We start from the raw sequence: 17,769 nt of genomic DNA, 5'->3' as shown, positions 1-17,769 counted from the left end.
CAGTTTTTATATGTATTCATATATTTTATATTAAAAAACGTTTTGCCTGATTCTTCAGGTTTGGCTTTAAGGCAGTTGAAAGGTCACATTGTTTAACTTAACCACTTAATTGATTAAAAAGTTTCAATATTTAAAGAGACAGCCATTTCCTCTTTGGGGTACAGTATCAATCCTTTTTGGGATACAAGGTTTCTCTGGCCAGCCGTTACCATCAAGCCAGCAGGGGGAGTACAGCACACTCATTTTTTGTGGGTTCTCAAACTAAAGGAGCTACAGTATTTCTCATCGGTGGCCTGTGTCACCCTTCCAGGCTGTAAGCTTAATGTCTGCATGAACTGTGGGCAAGAGAACTTCTACCAGTCTCCATAAATATAAATAGCAAAATTAGTTTTATGCAACGGCTAGCCCACTAAGATCCAATGACTTACACAAACAGCACATTAACAGCATCCAGCGTTCACTGGCTTTTTCTGGTCCCTACGTCTCAAATAACAATCATTCCTCCCAATGCAACAGAAAAGGAAGGCTAGAGATTCAGGCAATGCGAAGGGTGCAGAGGAAGATTAGTCAGTATTTCTCATCCCTGAAATCTTTGTGGCTGGGAACTATGTGCAATGCCTGCAATCTCTGCCATCACCTAGCACTGAATATATTGAATTATAGAATCGCAGAGTTGGAAGGGACCCCAAGGGTCATCTAGTCTAACCCCCCACAACGCATCCATGACAGATGACCATCCAGCATCTGCTTAAAAACCGCCAAGGAAGGAAAGCCTTGAGGGAGCCCGTTCCACTGTAGAACAGCTCTCAGAAGTGTGCGTGCACACGAAAGCTCATACCAAGAACAAACTTAGTTGGTCTCTAAGGTGCTACTGTAAGGAATTTTTTTATTTTTTTATTTTGTTTTATCAGAAAAAAAATTCCTGATATTTAGTCGGATTGTCCTTTCTCGTAACTTGACGTCATTGGTTTGAGTCCTACCCTCCAGAGCAGAAGAAAGCAAACATGCTCCTCTCTTCCATGTGACAGCCCTTAAGATATTTGAAGATTGCTAACATATCTCCTCTCAGTTGCCACTTTTCCAGGCTAAACACTTCCAGCTCCTTCAAGTCCTTTTTGGAAGGCTTGGTTTCCAGACCCTTGATCATCTTGGTTGTCCTTTTCTGCACACGTTCCAGCTTGTCAGAAGAAGAAGAAGAAGAAGAAGAAGAAGAAGAAGAAGAAGAAGAAGAAGAAGAGTTTGGATTTGATATCCCGCTTTTCACTACCCGAAGGAGTCTCAAAGCGGCTAACATTCTCCTTTATCTTCCTCCCCCACAACAAACACTCTGTGAGGTGAGTGGGGCTGAGAGACTTCAGAGAAGTGTGACTGGCCCAAGGTCACCCAGTAGCTGCATGTGGAGGAGCGGAGACATGAACCCGGTCCCCCAGATTACGAGTCTACCGCTCTTAAGCACTACACCACACTGGCGCTCATCCTTAAACTGTGGTGCCCAGAACTGGACACAGTATTCCAGGCGTGGTTGGACCAAAACAGAACAGAGTGGTATTATTACTTCCCTTGATCGGGGCACGAGACTTCTGTCGATGCAGGCTAGAATAGCGTTAGCTTTTTCTGCTGCTGCATCACACTGTTGACTCATGTTAAGTTTGCGGATAAGAGGTTTGCAAATGTAGGGTACAATTTCACTTTACCTTATGCCAAGACCCAGCAGGCTCCATGGACTGCTAGTTATAATCAAACCCAGGTGTCCAAACAAATTACCATGGGCCATTTTTAAACAGATTTCACTAGAATGTTTGGTGCAACAAAGACAATACTTCCCCCCCCCCCCCAAAAAAAGTAAGTTCAGTCTTAGCATCGCAGTACTAGGCATGTTACAGGTAGGTAGCTGTGTTGGTCTGCCATAGTCGAAACAAAATAAAATAAAAAAATTCCTTCCAGTAGCACCTTAGAGACCAACTAAGTTTTTTCTTGGTATGAGCTTTCGTGTGCATGCACACTTCTTCAGATACACTGAAACGGAAGTCACAAGACCCTTAAATATAATGAGGGAGTGGGGAGCGGTATTACTCAGAAGGGTGGTGGGAATGGGTGATCAGCTGATAGGTGTGGAAACTGTTAACTACTGCAATTCTTACATGGTCTTAACAGGGAAAGGCAAGGGGTGAGATGGCTAAAGATAGCTTTGTCATGTATAATGAGATAAGAATCCAATGTCTTTGTTCAGACCAGGTCCCTCCATGGTTTTAAGTTTGGTGATTGGGTTGCCAAATCTCCAAATCTAAGTACAGTCATTATCTCTCTGCCTAGCAGGGCTGTTGTGAGAGCAAAATGGAATAACTTCATTTGTGACTCCTGAACGCTATTTCTTTTTCTGTCTTAAGAAGTGCGGTCTGTCCTTTACTGGACGACAAATAAAATCTCTGATATTATACCATGGGGTGGAGAATCAGCAGTCCTCTGGGTGATACTGCCCTAAGGCCATCCAGTGAGCTACAGGGCTGAAACAGGATTTGAAGAACCCAGATCTCCTTGGTCATATGCCAACACTCTTTCCACTATTCTGCCTTCTCTAGAAGGGGCCTTTGCACCAAGCTTGATTCTGCTCAAGGTTTAGATTATTTACCTGACTTTGAGACCATGACAAACCATTGACCTTCTGACTGCTAGCACAGTTTGAGTCCTAAGTACCTGCCAACTTCCACACTTGAGGATTAAATTAGCTTTCACTTAACTTGGTAGGTAATGCTAATTTACAGTGCGGTTTCTTTCCCCTTTATTAAGAAACTGCCATATAGAACTATAAACAGCAAACAGTTCAACAGCAAAGTATCTTTGCATCACTTTTAAAGTGCATTTTTATTTTTTATTTTTTAAAAGAGCCTTTACCATTCCTTTATTTCTGACAAATGGTAATGCTTTTACTACAAGTACTGTGATCTACCGGTATATATTAACCTCAACCTTCATTTCTATTTGTAACTAATGAGAGATTTGTATTATGAGCTGTCAGCCAGTCCTTCTGTGTTCTGTCCCATATTGGCAATATTTATATGTGGCAAACACTTTCATGTTAAATGGGCACTTGGAGGGTCCAGAACACACATGGCATAGGAGATCAGTAATCTAGTTTTGCAACTGCTTTTTTATTTCAGTTTAAGCACGCCAGAAAGGATCCTGTTTGGACTGGAGCTGCAAAACGGGGGGAGAATGGTGGGACCTTTCTGTTCGAGGTGACACAGGTACCTTATAGTGAGTCAGGCCATTGGGCTATCTCCAATCTCTCAGAAGACATTTCCAGCCTTACCTGTAGATACCATGGGTTGAATCCAGGACCTTCTGCATGCAAAGCAGCTGCTCCACCACAGAGCTTTGTCCCTTCCCCAAATGATCTCAAGGAGAGCTAGAAAAGTCCTGAACCTGAGATCTTGGAGAGCCATTGCCAGTATTGGGCTAGATGTTCTGACACAGTACAACATGCTTCATAAAGTAGGTTTCATCAGCCCCTGGCAAGTGAACAGAAGGTTGGCAGGACCGTGTGGCAGCCTATTCCCCATAGAAAGAACCGGCAGTTTCTGTTGGGTGGAGATGTCTTTCACATCCGCCATCCTTGCTGTTCTATCTACAGCATAATAGCCTGAACAATGCAAGCCTGCAGATCTCCACAAATGCCTCTTTTATGGGCTCTTAAATCAACGGACCAGACAAGTTCAACTCCTCTTTGGGGAATATGTGATCCCTCCAAAACAGGGAACTGTGGTCAATTTTCTTTGCAAACTACTCAGTGCACTTCCTGCGCTGTGTGGGAGACAGGAGGTGAATTATGGACAGCGCAGCAGCAGCAAACGTAGACGTGAAGATAAAAAGTCAGGGATGGAGAAACTGACCAGGACTAAAACATTTGAGAGAGAGAGCAAGAGGGAGAGAGATGTTCAACGGCTAAATCACCCAAACTGTTTTGCCAAACTATGACATGCCTGGTTTCCTGTGCTTAATTTTTTAAAGACTTTTTAAAGGGGGGGGGAGAATAACCAGCTGTTCTTTGTATAGTCCAGGAAACAAGTTTGATTTATTGCTCGAAGGCTAGTTTTGAAGAGAGGGGGGGGGGCTTGCCTGTGGCAGCTAGGGTACCAGAGAAGTCACTCGGGCCTGTCCACTTGAAGGGCTCAAAACCGCTTCCTGAACAGCCTCCTTCTACACTCATCACCTCTGACAGCTATTATTGACAACGGTTTGACTGGGGCCTGGGAGTATTTTAAAGCAGCAGGGGTCTGGCCGGAACAATCCAGCTGTCAATTACCTTTTCCCCTGTTGTGAAAAGGGGGCCCTGGACAATGCCGGAAAGCTCAGCGGGTGGGTGTGCTGTTCCAAGTATGTGCATTCAAAATTGACTAAATGGCGGTGCCTGCCTTCTCTCCTCCCCACCACCCCCAAACTGCCTGCTCTGGTGAGGATGGCTGGAGCAGAAGGTGGAGGTGTCCCCATGGAAAGGTTCAGAAGTTCTGCTCAGGCAGAACTGTCTTGGCCTTTTAGCAGCAACTTTTTGCTGTTCCCTTCCTTTCTTATGTTAGAAAGGATGGGGGTGGGTAGGGTTTCTTTTCTCTCCTTGCTCAAGCAGCCCTGACCACAGAGAACGCCCAAGCCGCAGTACCTATATTGTGTGTCTTAAAAAAAAAAAAAAAGACTTCCTGTGAACACTGATGACTTGCTGAGCGGCCTGTCCATCATACAGGCTCCTTTGTCCATCAGTCACTTCCCATTTGAATTTGACTGACTGAGGAACCCTGAGTTATTTGTAAAGAACAACAAGGCTTTTCATTCATAATTTCAGGAAGGGGGGTGGGGGGTGCGGGAACAGGGTGCTAATGACCGGCCTTGAATAACCGGGGAATGTGGTTTATTCAAGGCAGGAAGATGCCCAACTGGCAAACCAACTGATTCAGAGGAGATGGGAGAGGGAAGCAAGGGCAAACAATAGAATCAGGTTCACATCCCTATAGGAATCTTTTTTTAAAAAAAAAAGTGTTGAAGGAAGATGTGGAAGCAAGTGGAAGCAGGGCGAGGTGGCAAGCAGGAGGGATAAACTAAGTTGTTATATTTAGTTGTGTTGAATTATTTTCTTACATTGATGACCCTTCTTCCTGCCTAAAACTGATGGCAGGGTACATGTACAGGTGAAACTCAAAAAATTAGAATATCGTGGAAAAGTCCATTTATGTAAGCAATTGTTTTCATTAGCTACTGGGGTTTAATATATGAGATAGACTCAGGACATGCAAAGTGAGATATGTCAAGCCTTTATTTGTTATAATTGTGATGATTATGGCACACAACTGATGAAAACCCCAAAGTTGAAATTGTGAATTTGGGGTTCTCATCAGCTGTACGCTATAATCATCACAATTATAACAAATAAAGGCTTGACATATCTCACTTTGCATGTCATGAGTCTATCTCATATATTAGTTTCACCTTTTAAGTTGAATTACTGAAAGAAATTAACCTTTCCACGGTATTCTAATTTTTCGAGTTTCACCTGTAATTCCAAAGCAGTCATACATCCAGGCATTGACCAGACTCATACCTGCTTTTCTTTAGCAAGCATAAGGTGGCCTCATGGTCTCAGTGTGTCTTTGGATATCCCAAAGTGTGCCATCAAGCTTCTGCAAAAGGATTGCCCTATATGAAGTCAGGGCAAGGAAGAGGAAAGAATTCCGCGTCTGCTGCTAGAAGAGAAAAGTACTTTTTAAGCTAGATTGCAGGAACTTTTGAAGACACTCAGTGGATCGTTATTTCCTGCCCGTTAGACGAAGAGCTTTATCTGAAGCCAGAAGGGTTGAGATGAGAACATCAGAATATTCCTGCTGGATCAGGCCACAAGAGCCACTGAGTCCAGCATCCTCTTCTCAGCAGCCAACCAGATGCCTATGGCAACTCCACAAGCAAAACACAAGTGCAGCTGAGGGTGCCGACTTATCCCCCACATTGCGGAGGCGCATCACATGACATCTCCCTCCCCCCCCCCAGTGTTCATGTGGGGTGGTGAATGGGGAGCCCATAGCTGGGCTCCCCGCTTGGCCTTCTCTTGCTCGTGCAACATCAGCAGAGCTGGCCACAGGATTTGGAGGGAGTCCAGCCCCCTCCTTTAAAAATGGGGGGCACTGAACACCCCTCAGCCCCCAACCACTTGGCACCCCTGAGTGCAACAGCACTATTCCCATCTGGGACTCCCAGAAAATGGCATTCAGAGGCATTCTGCTTTCAACAGTGAAGGCAGAACATAGTCAATCTGGCTAGTAACCATTGATGACCATATCCATGATTGCAGTGCCCATCAATGTCTCTTGTGGGAGAGAGTTCCATAGTTTAACCATGCACAAGTGGCTTTCCCCCCCAAAGGGGTACTCAAAGGTACACAGTACCTGCACCTTTTATTTGTTTTTATTAAAAAGTGTGGCACTTACTGTAAAACTTCATGGTGAGTACGGGCACCAATTTTTCTAGGGGAAAAAAGCACTGACATGCATCCTGAATCTTCTAACATTTAGCTTCACCAGGTGGCCCCAGATTCTAATGTTCTGACAGAGGAAGAATGACTTATCCCTATCCACTTCCACTACATGTATATATAGCTCTCTCATGTAATCCCATGCTCACCTTTTTTTCAAAACTAGATAGCTCCAGATGTAACCTTTCCTCATAGAGGAGATGGGGAAGGAAACACCCTAAACCCTAGAAATTAATGAACGATAGGTTTTTGATTATTTGGGATGTGAAGGGAGAAATGCAAGCTGCAGAGGAATTCCTGGGCTAGCCTATGTAAAATGACCTGGCCAAGCTAGGGCCATTAGGAAACAATACAGGGCCATTGGTAAAGCAACAGGACTGTCCTGCCCCCTTTGCCCTGAGGTGTGAACAGAGATTTGGAAGGCTGCCAGGGTAACTGGGTGTGAGGTGACAGAAAAAGAGAGTTTTTAGTAGGGTGCTTTGGGAAGAAGGAGGAAGGGGAAAAAAGTGGGAGCCATCTTGGGCAGGCTGGCTATCTTTCCCATAGGGCTTAGTGGTGCGTCGCACCAGGGCACCGACCTCTCAGGGGAGCCCCAGCGAGTGGGGGAGCTGCACGGCTTTGCCGGCGGCCTACCCTTTCCCTGCACGTCTCCCAGCTGCGCCCCGCCAGCTATATGGCTGGTGGGCATGCAGCTTCCCTCCCAAGCCTCCGCAGGAGGAGGGCGATCCCTGCAGAGGCTTAGGCTGGAAGCTGCGCCCCGCCAACCATATGGGTGGCAGGAGCGCAGCTTCCCTCCCAAGCCTCTGCAGGGATCGCTCTCCCGCAGCGGCATGGGGGAGAGCTGTGCCCCCCTGATGGCTGGCAGTGCGCAGCTTTCCCCCCCCCACACACACACTATCCGTGGTAATTTGGGGGCGCTGGGCAGATATTTGCACCCCGGCACCACATCTGCTAAAGACGGCTCTGCCTTGGACTCCAGGGCTGCACTGCTATGGGGGACAAGCCCCCCTTGAAATGACCATGCTGCAATATCTGGATTTCTACCATGCAAACTGAAGGTGTAGATAGGTGAATAAACCATAACATACTTAGTTGGTCTCTAAGGTGCTACTGGAAGGAATTTTTTTATCATAACAAAATAAAAAATAAAATAAAAAATTCCTTCCAGTAGCACCTTAGAGAACAACTAAGTTTGTTCTTGGTATGAGCTTTCGTGTGCATGCACACTTCTTAAAGCTAGGAAAGTCTCGGCAGTGTCTCATTTCTCCAATGGATGACAGACCCTGTGTCTGGGACCCCTTGAGCATTTGGTACTGCCTTGATCAGTTTGATTGCCCCTTTCTGAACTTTTTCCAACTTTACAATATCTTTTTTATAATACAGTGGTTCCTCGGGTTACATACGCTTCAGGTTACATACTCCGCTAACCCAGAAATAACGCTTCAGGTTAAGAACTTTGCTTCAGGATAAGAACAGAAATTGTGCTCTGTGTCCCATTAGCTAAAGTGGTGCTTCAGGTTAAGAACAGTTTCAGGTTAAGAAGGGACCTCCAGAACGAAGTAAGTATGTAACCAGAGGTACCACTGTATATATGTGTGTGCATTATTAAAGATTAGTTTACAAAAATATGTGCATTATCTCTTTTTTCAAGTTGCATTTTCTACAGATTAGTTTCATTTGTTGTGAGACATTAGTGTTACATACAGTGTTAGGTTAGGAAGAGGTGGAAAGAGGGAGGGGGAGTGGGGAGTGGTATCAATGAAAAGAAAAGAAAAGAAAAGAAAAGAAAAGAAAAAGAAAAGAAAAGAAAGAAAAGAAAAGAAAGAAAAGAACAGTTAGTACCTAACACCATGGAAACTAGCGCTAATAAGCCCAGGAACCTCACCAAAATGCTGGAGAGGATATACCTCCACAGGTACATACCTCCAAATGTGGTGGGAATGTCCCAAAATCCAACTCTTCTGGACATTAATCATACAAGAAATATGCAAGATAACTAAGCAAGTATTAGAAATCACCCCAGAACTGGCCCTACTAAGCACCTTCCAAGATAATAATGCCCACTCGCATCATAAAGAGCTTGCAATATTATTTTTGAGGCGAGGCCATTAGTACTGCTTGCAGTATTCCAAGTGTGGCAATTTTCAGTTCCCATCCTAATGATTCCCTGACCTGGAAGTGTTTAAAGGCAGGTTAGGTTAGGAAGAAGCAAAGGGATGTCTGGAGCATGGAATGAGTCATGCGGTCACCTGGGAGCCCTCATCCTTCCTCCTCTCTGTGGCTTCTAGTGGTTTGCTTCAAGTGACACCAGAATGCAAAACCTGTTTTGGAGCCCGGTTGATCCTGACAGTGTTCCAGATGACGAGAGACGAATCAGAGACTGCCTGGCTGCTCTTGAGACAACTGGGTGGATTTCTTGACAGAGAGAGGATCTCCCAAGGCCTCTCTCAAAGAGCAAGTTGCTGTCAGAGATAATTAAGCCCTTTTCCTTCCTTAGGCGCATTATTATCTTCCCTTCTTCCTTTGGCTTCATTACCGCTCTTTCAAACGCTCAAACATGAAGAGAAGATGTCAATTAAAGGTTTATGTTTCTAAGGAAATACCGGGCATTAATGCTCGCCTCCCACTCACTAAACAACGTCCTGGATCAATATCTTTGCATTAAGCCATGAGACAATGTGCAAAATGCTCAAGGGACGCAGCAGACAAGCCATGCAGCCGTCCGCTTGCAGGGAATAAGTACTTTGAGGAAATGCATGCAGCAGAAAGATAGCTATCTATTTGGACTACTCAGCTCTTAACCAGAAATGAAACAGACAAATTATGCACCGCATTTCTTCCTCCTCAGCCCCCTCATTTATAAAACATGCTTAAGAATTTATTTCTGATCTGCTCCTGTAGACATTCTTTGATTCACAGCCATGGGGGCAGCTTACAGTTATGTAGTGAAATTGCTATAGGCCCTTGAATGGAGACATACCAAGAAGGGAGGATGTGTGGCTCTGGCATGAATTAGATGCCACGGAGAAGATCTTGGTCAACAGCAGCAGCAACTCTCTCCTCTCTCTGATTTTATGTCTGATAAAAATAAATTTATTACATAGAAACTGCATGTTGCCATTTCTTTGCCCCCGTGATGTCATAGCTGCTGCTGATGTCATGCTCGGGATGTTATACACGGTATAACACCAGGAACAGGTGGTGCTACAGAGATCTTTGAAGCACATGTCTTCTCCTAAAAAACCTTGGGAACTAGTTAAGGGTGCTGGGAATTTTCCGGGAATGTGCTTGCGTTCTGCTCCCTGGTTTCCCACTGGCATCTGGTTGGCCACTGTAAGAACAGGATACTGGACTAAATGGGCTTGTTGTTGTTGTTCATTCGTTCAGGTCGTGTCCGACTCTTCGTGACCCCATGGACCAGAGCACGCCAGGCACCCCTATCCTCCACTGCCTCCCGCAGTTTGGCCAAACTCATGCCAGTCGCTTCGAGAACACTGTCCAACCATCTCATCCTCTGTCGTCCCCTTCTCCTTGTGCCCTCCATCTTTCCCAACATCAGGGTCTTTTCCAGGGAGTCTTCTCTTCTCATGAGGTGGCCAAAGTATTGGAGTCTCAACTTCAGGATCTGCCCTAAATGGGCTATTAGACTATTATTATGTTCTTACAGTAATGTAGCTTTGCGAGCAGAAAACTACAGTTCCCATGAGGTACTTTGGAGGAATGGGTATGACACAGCAATTTAAGTGGTTTTGCGGGACCTTTTCTTGCTCCATATGCAGGCTAAGGGAAAGGCCCTTACTTGCGATGATCCTGCACACAGAAGGGGCAATCTTTAAAAGATACTTGGCACATACAATCCTAGTTTTGGGGGCTGATAGCAGGTGAACTAGTCCATTCTTCTGCTCAGTATGTAATATATCACCAGCTAAGCTTTGAGATATGGCAGTATATTATGTCAGAAAGCAGGCAGGGAGGAAGAAGGCAGTTGCCAGCCACACAGACAATTAGTGTCGCCTTGCACAGCTTCTACCTTTTCCTGGGAAGGCCGGGCGCACATCAGCTGGGGCACCACATGGCATGGTACCACAAAGCCCCGGCCTCCCGGGAACCACCAGCCACGGCTCGCCCCAATGATAGTTTCTCGGTGCTCGCGTGGCAGCTACCATGAACCACTGTTCGGATCAGTGCGAGTAGGAATGGAGGGAGAAGGCAGCCTGCCAGCGCTCGCTGGTAGGGCCAGAGAGGGAAACAAAGAGGCTGGCAGGCGAGTTCCCCTCCTGAGGCCAGCGGCTGGGCTGCGGAGGGAGGGGGTGAGCATCAGGCCTCCAGATTGAAGTTTGCAATGCTGGCTGTGAATGGGATTTTGCAGCACGGAATCCGATTGGAAATTCTGAAATTGCTCTTGTGGTTCCCACTTCAAACCGATTTCAGGCAATACATTGCCTAGGCTTAGTCACTATGGCCCTATTTACTCCCCAGCCATAGGTATAGCCAGGATTTTTGTGGGGGGGAGCAATAAGTTGTTGAGCTCTTTTTGGCAGATTACCCTCCCCCCCCCAATTGTTGAACTTTTCGGAGGAGATCACAAGTAAAAAAAAAAAACCAAAATGAGGACATTACGGGGGCAGGCTTTTGTTAGGAGGGGGCAGGCTTCCCGCCCCCTTGGCTACACCCATGTCCCCAGCTACTAATCTGAAGGCAGACAAGCTGTGAGCAGCAAGAGCAAAGACACCGAAGGACGCAGCTCACAATCCACTTGGTCCTGAACAGGCCCACTGCCTTTGACAGGATGAACCCAATGTCATGGCAGCCCTCTCTAGCACTGCCCCCTCCAATGCTACAGACAGACAGGAGAGGATTGTGTCCAAAGGAGATGCTTGCTTGCAGCAGGTTCAAAACTGGCTTCGCACACCCTCTCTGAAAGTACGCTGTGGGATTATTACGTCGAAAAAGCCCCTTGGGAGCCTCAAGCATTGGGGATGAAGCCCGCTTTGGCCTCTTCTTTTTACCCATAGGGCTATGTCCCCTCCCTCGCCAACAACATATGCAACTGCTAGAGCACAAAGGGCAGAAATGAGGTTACTGTTGCAGCAGATGCATGGAACGCAGTACGGGCCAGTTAAATACGGTAGGCTGAGTGGAGGTGGTGCTCTTACCTGCTTGGCCTACAATTGCCTGGCAAAATGCCAAACTGCGTTCACAAGTAGCTGCAAAACAGCTTCCACGTAGCGTTACACAACAAGGAGCAGTCGCGCTCCCTCTGGCTCAGCTCCCACCCCTATCCCTGCCCCTCCTTCTCCCCACCCCCCCAGACTAGCAGCTTGGGTTCTGTTTTCAAGCCTTATCAATGGCCTCCCATTGCACTCCTGAACAGAGAAGGCGATGGGCAGCTCTTTCAGCCAATGTATCTGTATATGCAGGGAGAGAAGCCTATCTTTTCTCCTGCTCTGAAGCATTTCTTTGCTAACAGCACACAAAGCGGCTCAATTCACTGCTCCCTCTAGCGGGCACAAAGCCGTCAAACCTTTGCCATTCATAAAATTGCTGAATGAAAAGAGATTTTCCATTGGGACAGTAGACCTGGCTCTCTGGGATGCTAACACTGTCATATGATTGGAAGATGTGATGTCTGTCACCTGCAGTGCTTTGGAGCCAGGTACCCCTGCCCCATCCCCTAAAGGGGGCTGGAGCGTCCACAAAGGATTACATCATCAGATATATTTACATATGAACTGTCATTAAATTAAGGGATTTCTAGCAAGTGATCAAAGGAACCTGTATGGAAGTGCTGGGTTTTTTTTTAAGTCAGGAATGTCCGTAACTCTAGAACAGAATGTTCCAATTAAATAACTATGAAAAATACAGAAATTGTAATTAAAGGGATCCAAGTCATACTCTGAGTAGACCCATTGAAATTAATGAACTTGAGTGCATGAATGAGGCTGCTCTATTACTCAGTGGTAATAGTTCTCTGTTCCCTCCCTGTGTCATATTAAAGATTGTAAGCCCTCGGGGCAGGGACCTTTTTATCAAGGGTCACACATGTGAGGAACAGATTCCCCATGGAATTAACATACCACAATTTCAAGTGTAGCTTCCTCATTTTTACAGCGCCATAGCAGCCGCTGTGTCCTTCATGTCTGAGGACCTGGGACCCAGAAAGGAAAATAAAAACAGAGGCCCTGTGTTGTCACAGAGGTTACATATGGGAAATGCCAGGGAACCCAGAAGTCTAAAGTGTCGGATTCAGGATTATGCTTTTCAGCAGGACTCAGGGACCACCCAGGACCCTCAACCTTTCGCTGTTGCCTCCTTGTGTCAAATTAAAGGAGTTTAAGGAACCTCTTTGTAAAGGGTCACACGCAGTGATGCTGTAAACAAATAATACCAAATAAATCTCACTACATTACTGCCTCGTGCGAGCTCAAGCCGCTAGAGACCTTAAAACCATAGGCTGTGTACCCACCATACCTTTCGGACTCATCCCCACTTCTCCTTGGGTCGTGGTGCCCAGCAAGCTCTGGTGTGTTAACAGATTTGCTCTTTACTAGACCGGCTGGCCTGGTTTGCAAAAGTCAGCCCAGGGATTCCTTGCCTGGCACAGTTCTGCAAACCTGTACTTGCATTGAAATCCCAATTAATCATAATCCTACCATTCATCAATTTCTAGGGTCTCCTGCGAATGTATAACAGTACCAGCTGTTCCCGGCCACGTGTTGCTGTGGCTCATTTGGAAGATAGAAAAGAGAACGCTTTTTAGGTGCATCTTCTCCCGTTGAGCTCCCGCCTGCTTTTCGCCTGCCTCCCCACAGCTTCTCCCGTTGAACTCCCTCCTGGCTCCTCTCCGTCTTCCCCCCTCCCCCCATAGCGGAAGGAGACCCCATTTTGCCTGCCTCCCCACGGCTTCTTATTGCTTCTATTCCGTTTTTGCCTGCCGCCCCCCCTGCGCACGACCCCGCTTTCGCCTGCCTCCCCACAGCTTCTTCCGTTGAACTCCCGCCTGCCTCCGTTACACCCCACCTTTCTTCCTCCCTCGCAAATGGCTCCTTTCATTTTTCCGCCAAAACTGCTGGCTCCGCCCCTGCGCACACACGGGGGGGGGAGCAGAATCCCCTCCCCAAGAATGGACGTCCCAGTAAAAGTGCTGGCTCCACCACCACCACCCCACACACGACCCCACTCACTGACTCTCTCTCTCTGTAGTTTGTGCTCGCCTCCCTCGGACGACGTTGGTAGGATCTCGCCTCCAAGATCCCCCTCAGACCATCGCTCTCCCAATCCCCTCTATCTCCCTCTCCTCTCTCCTCCTGGGCTGTCTCACCTTGTATAGCCTGTATGTGATGTGATGTCACTACATTGACAATGGTGGTGGCTATGTAGTATTGTGATGTCATGCTGCTCACTATGTGATTGGTTAGGATCTTAAAAGTATGTTTTTTTCCGTTTTAACCTGTCGCTGGTGTGACTTCTATGTACTATTTTTGCATAAAAACACTCCAGGAATGGAACCCAACGTTGTGTCAAAATTTCAAAGCGATCGGTGCAGTACTTTCAGAGATTTGAGGTTTTGAACAAACACACATTTACAACTACCAGGCCTTTAGAAGACATCTGAAGGCAGCCCTGTTTAGGGAGGCTTTTATTGTTTAAGAATTATTGCATTTTAATGATCTGTTGGAAGCCGCCCAGAGTGGCTGGGGAAACCCAGCCAGATGGGCGGGGTATAAATAAATTATTATTGTTATTATGATTGTAATAGAGTAATGTAAGTGTGATAGATGCTCTAGAGAAGTGAAATATCCCCTTAATCTTATAGATTTTCATTAATTCGATCTATTCTAGCTTTAAAAGGCTGCATCGCACACAAACACACTGTATTCTTGCTTTGCACTTGCAAATCATGGTTCGCATACACATACTGACACACCCAGCATTGGACTTTGAAAGTCTTTTGAGTCTGAGGTAGCTGGGTGCTTGATCTGAAAAAAAGGAGACTTGCAAAATCTGCTTGCTACAGTCCTCTGCATCAGAGCCTGCAGGGTAAGGATAAGAACAACAGTATGAATGAACTGGACTGCACAAACACCGTCCAGCGAGACTTTTTCATTATTTAGCCTACAAGCCCAGCTCTTATTTGCAAAGTATCGTATTTTTCGCTCCATAAGACACACCTGAACATAAGACGCACCTAGTTTTTAGAGGAAAGGGGGAAAGCCCTGTTTTTTGAGTATCAGCTGAAAGTGGTGCAGCTTTTTTTGCAAAGGGAAAAAGCCCTGCTTTTTTGAGGATCAGCTCAAAGTGGTGCAGCTTTTTTTGCAAAGAGGAAGAGCCCCGTTTTCATGGGGTCCAACTCACAGTTCTGCAGGCTTCTAGTCCTACAGCCATTTGTACAGTTTCCGTACAGATAATCTAATCAGCCAGTCCCATGTTGCTGAGGAAACAAACAGCCTCCCTCTGCATTCAACAATGGAGGCCTGGGCAAGGGGGCGGGGCTGGAAAGGGAGCCTTATCTCTCTCCCTGATCACTTGCTGAACAGCTGTTCAGCGGCTTCCTTTCAACACCCCCTTCTCTCTGTAAAAAAAGAGCACAATCTGCTTTTGGCCCCTAGGCAATTCAGCTCCAGGGACCATGCATTCGCTCCATAAGACGCACAGACATTTCTTTCCTCCTTACTTTTTAGGAGGAAAAAAGTGCATCTTATGGAGCGAAAAATACAGTATTTGACTCAAACTCCAAATTTCTAGCAGCTGAGCTACTAATAGGTGCTGCCTCTCTGGGCCCTGGGTGCCCGAGGCACCCACAAAATTCCCCATGAAGAGGCCGGGCACCCACAAATTTCGGTGTCAGGTCCATGCACGCTGCATGTCACCTATGGTCGCTGGCCCTCCTCTGCATTTGCATATATGTGAGTTTTATCATGCGTATTGTATTAGGCATGTAGACCATTCCTGTGTGTGTCACTCAGAAGTTGGTCCCACTGCATTAAATGGGGCTAACTCGCAGCCAATAGAAACAGGACGACATCCAAAATTGTACATACTCTATGAGCACATTATTTAGCATTGTTATATATACAAGTAAATTATTCAACAATATAAGATAATGTAGGTAGAAACAATTTGGAAGGAGAGGTTCTACAATATGGGACTAAGTTGATAACATGTGACTGATGACAAATGTAATAAAGAAGTATATATCCGTGGAAATAGGTGACAAAAGAAAACAGAAGAAGAACGGGGGGAAGCAGAAGGGGGGAAGTGGGTTTTTTTCTTTTCTTTGTTTTTTTCTCTTTTTCTTTTACAAACTGTATAAGCTATGTATATAAGCATAAGAGCATTTTTTGGCATTGATACAAACCTTGTATACATACATAATTCATAAATGTTGTACATTCTTGTTAAATTATATTATGAGAAAACTTAATAAAAATTGTGTTGAAAAAAAACCAAAAACAAAATAGTACATACTCCACAACATGGATGTTGTGTTCTTGAGGTGTTTAGTCTTGTCTTCTTAAACAACAACAACAAAACTGTGAAAGGAGTTGTTGGATTTCGCATAGTTGTCCCTCTGCCTGGCCTTGTCGCCTTCTGCCCGAGGAGTGATGCCAACATCACTCTGTCCATTCCACCTGCCAATGGGCGGGGCGAAAGTACAGCCAGCAGAATCCACCACAGCCTACAAAAAAAACAACACCCAGAAATTGGGAGAGGGTGAGGAGGAGCTGAGCTAGCCCAGGATCTGGTATGTCACAAACTGGCCCCATTGTCACCAAGTGTAATGGCAGTTGGTTCAATTTTCTGTGCCAGCTCCTGGCTGGTGCTGCTATTTGTCTTTCCTCCCACTTTCCACCTTGGCACGGCTGCGGGTGTGGCAGTAGCCCTGCCACTCTGCAAAGCCTCCCTAGACAGCAGCTTGGGTTCAGATTGCACAGTAATATTCTAACAGCCAATGACATGCATTATCTTTACCTAATAGGCTCCAATGGGGAAAATCTGGTTGATTTCGAAAGCTTAGTATTAAATTACGCGTAGAAAGTGAGACTGGCTGGGAGCCTGTGCAGAGAGAGAGAGCCACATCAGATTATCATATCTTGGCTTATTGACTCAAGATATGCTTGCATCTTTTATTTTTGCAATTAAACCAGGAAGTCTATCGTTCACCAGAGTTTCCTGTCTCATCTGATTTGAGCTGGGAAAACATGGTGACCAACTTCAGAACAAGTCAAGATCTCAAACCGACATTTAAGTCCCTGACTTTGTGTCCAAAGCTGCTAACCACTGTTTCTTGGGCAGACAAAGTGAGAAACTATGGTTAATTACACGCTTCCTGGTTTAATTGCAGCACACAGCAAAGGGGTTATATGTGCAGGCAGAAGCTATCTACACACACACACATATGAACTTAATATACTGAGATGATCATCTGAATGTGGTCATACTTCTCACTATAGACCGGTGTGCCTAACCACTGCCTTCCACTTGTTACTGGGATTGCAATTACTTCCAGGCCCAGCTGGCATGGCCAATAGTCATGTGAGGATGTGAGTTGTAGTTGAACATCTGGAGAGAAGGAAGGTCAAACACTTAACAGCGCGATCAAGGGCATGTTTACTTGGGACTTAATACCTAGGAAATGTGGGTAGGATTGTAGCCAAATTAGGTCTTGGTGAATGAGTGTGAATTCCGTTGAGCAAAGTGGGGCTTTTGTTGTTGTTCAGTCGTTCAGTCGTGTCCGACTCTTTGTGACCCCATGGACCAGAGCACGCCAGGCACCCCTATCCTCCACTGCCTCCCGCAGTTTGGCCAAACTCATGCCAGTCTCTTCGAAGACACTGTCCAGCCATATCTCCTCTGTCATCCCTTTCTCCTTGTGCCCTCCATCTTTCCCAACACAGGGTCTTTTCCAGGGAGTCTTCTCTTCTCATGAGGTGGCCAAAGCACTGGAGCCTCAACTTCAGGATCTGTCCTTCTAGTGAGCACTCAGGGCCGATTTCCTTGAGAATGGATAGGTTTGATCTTTTTGCAGTCCATGGGACTCTCAAGAGTCTCCTCCAAAGTGGGGCTTACTTCACCGTAAACTAGCCAAGGATGGGGCTGCCACTCCAAATCGGACAGGGCTCTTTCCAGTGAACCCCGGTGAGATTTGTGGGAAGATAAAGTTTACTGCTGTCACCCACAAACAATGCATTTCGAATTAAAGTGATTTTGTCACCCTCCCAAGCGGATGAGAATATGAACCATGAAATATGTGAGCA

The sequence above is a fragment of the Lacerta agilis genome, chromosome 4, assembly GCF_009819535.1.
Source record: "Lacerta agilis isolate rLacAgi1 chromosome 4, rLacAgi1.pri, whole genome shotgun sequence".
Taxonomy (NCBI): domain Eukaryota; kingdom Metazoa; phylum Chordata; class Lepidosauria; order Squamata; family Lacertidae; genus Lacerta; species Lacerta agilis.
Note: the sequence above shows the minus strand (reverse complement) of the source record.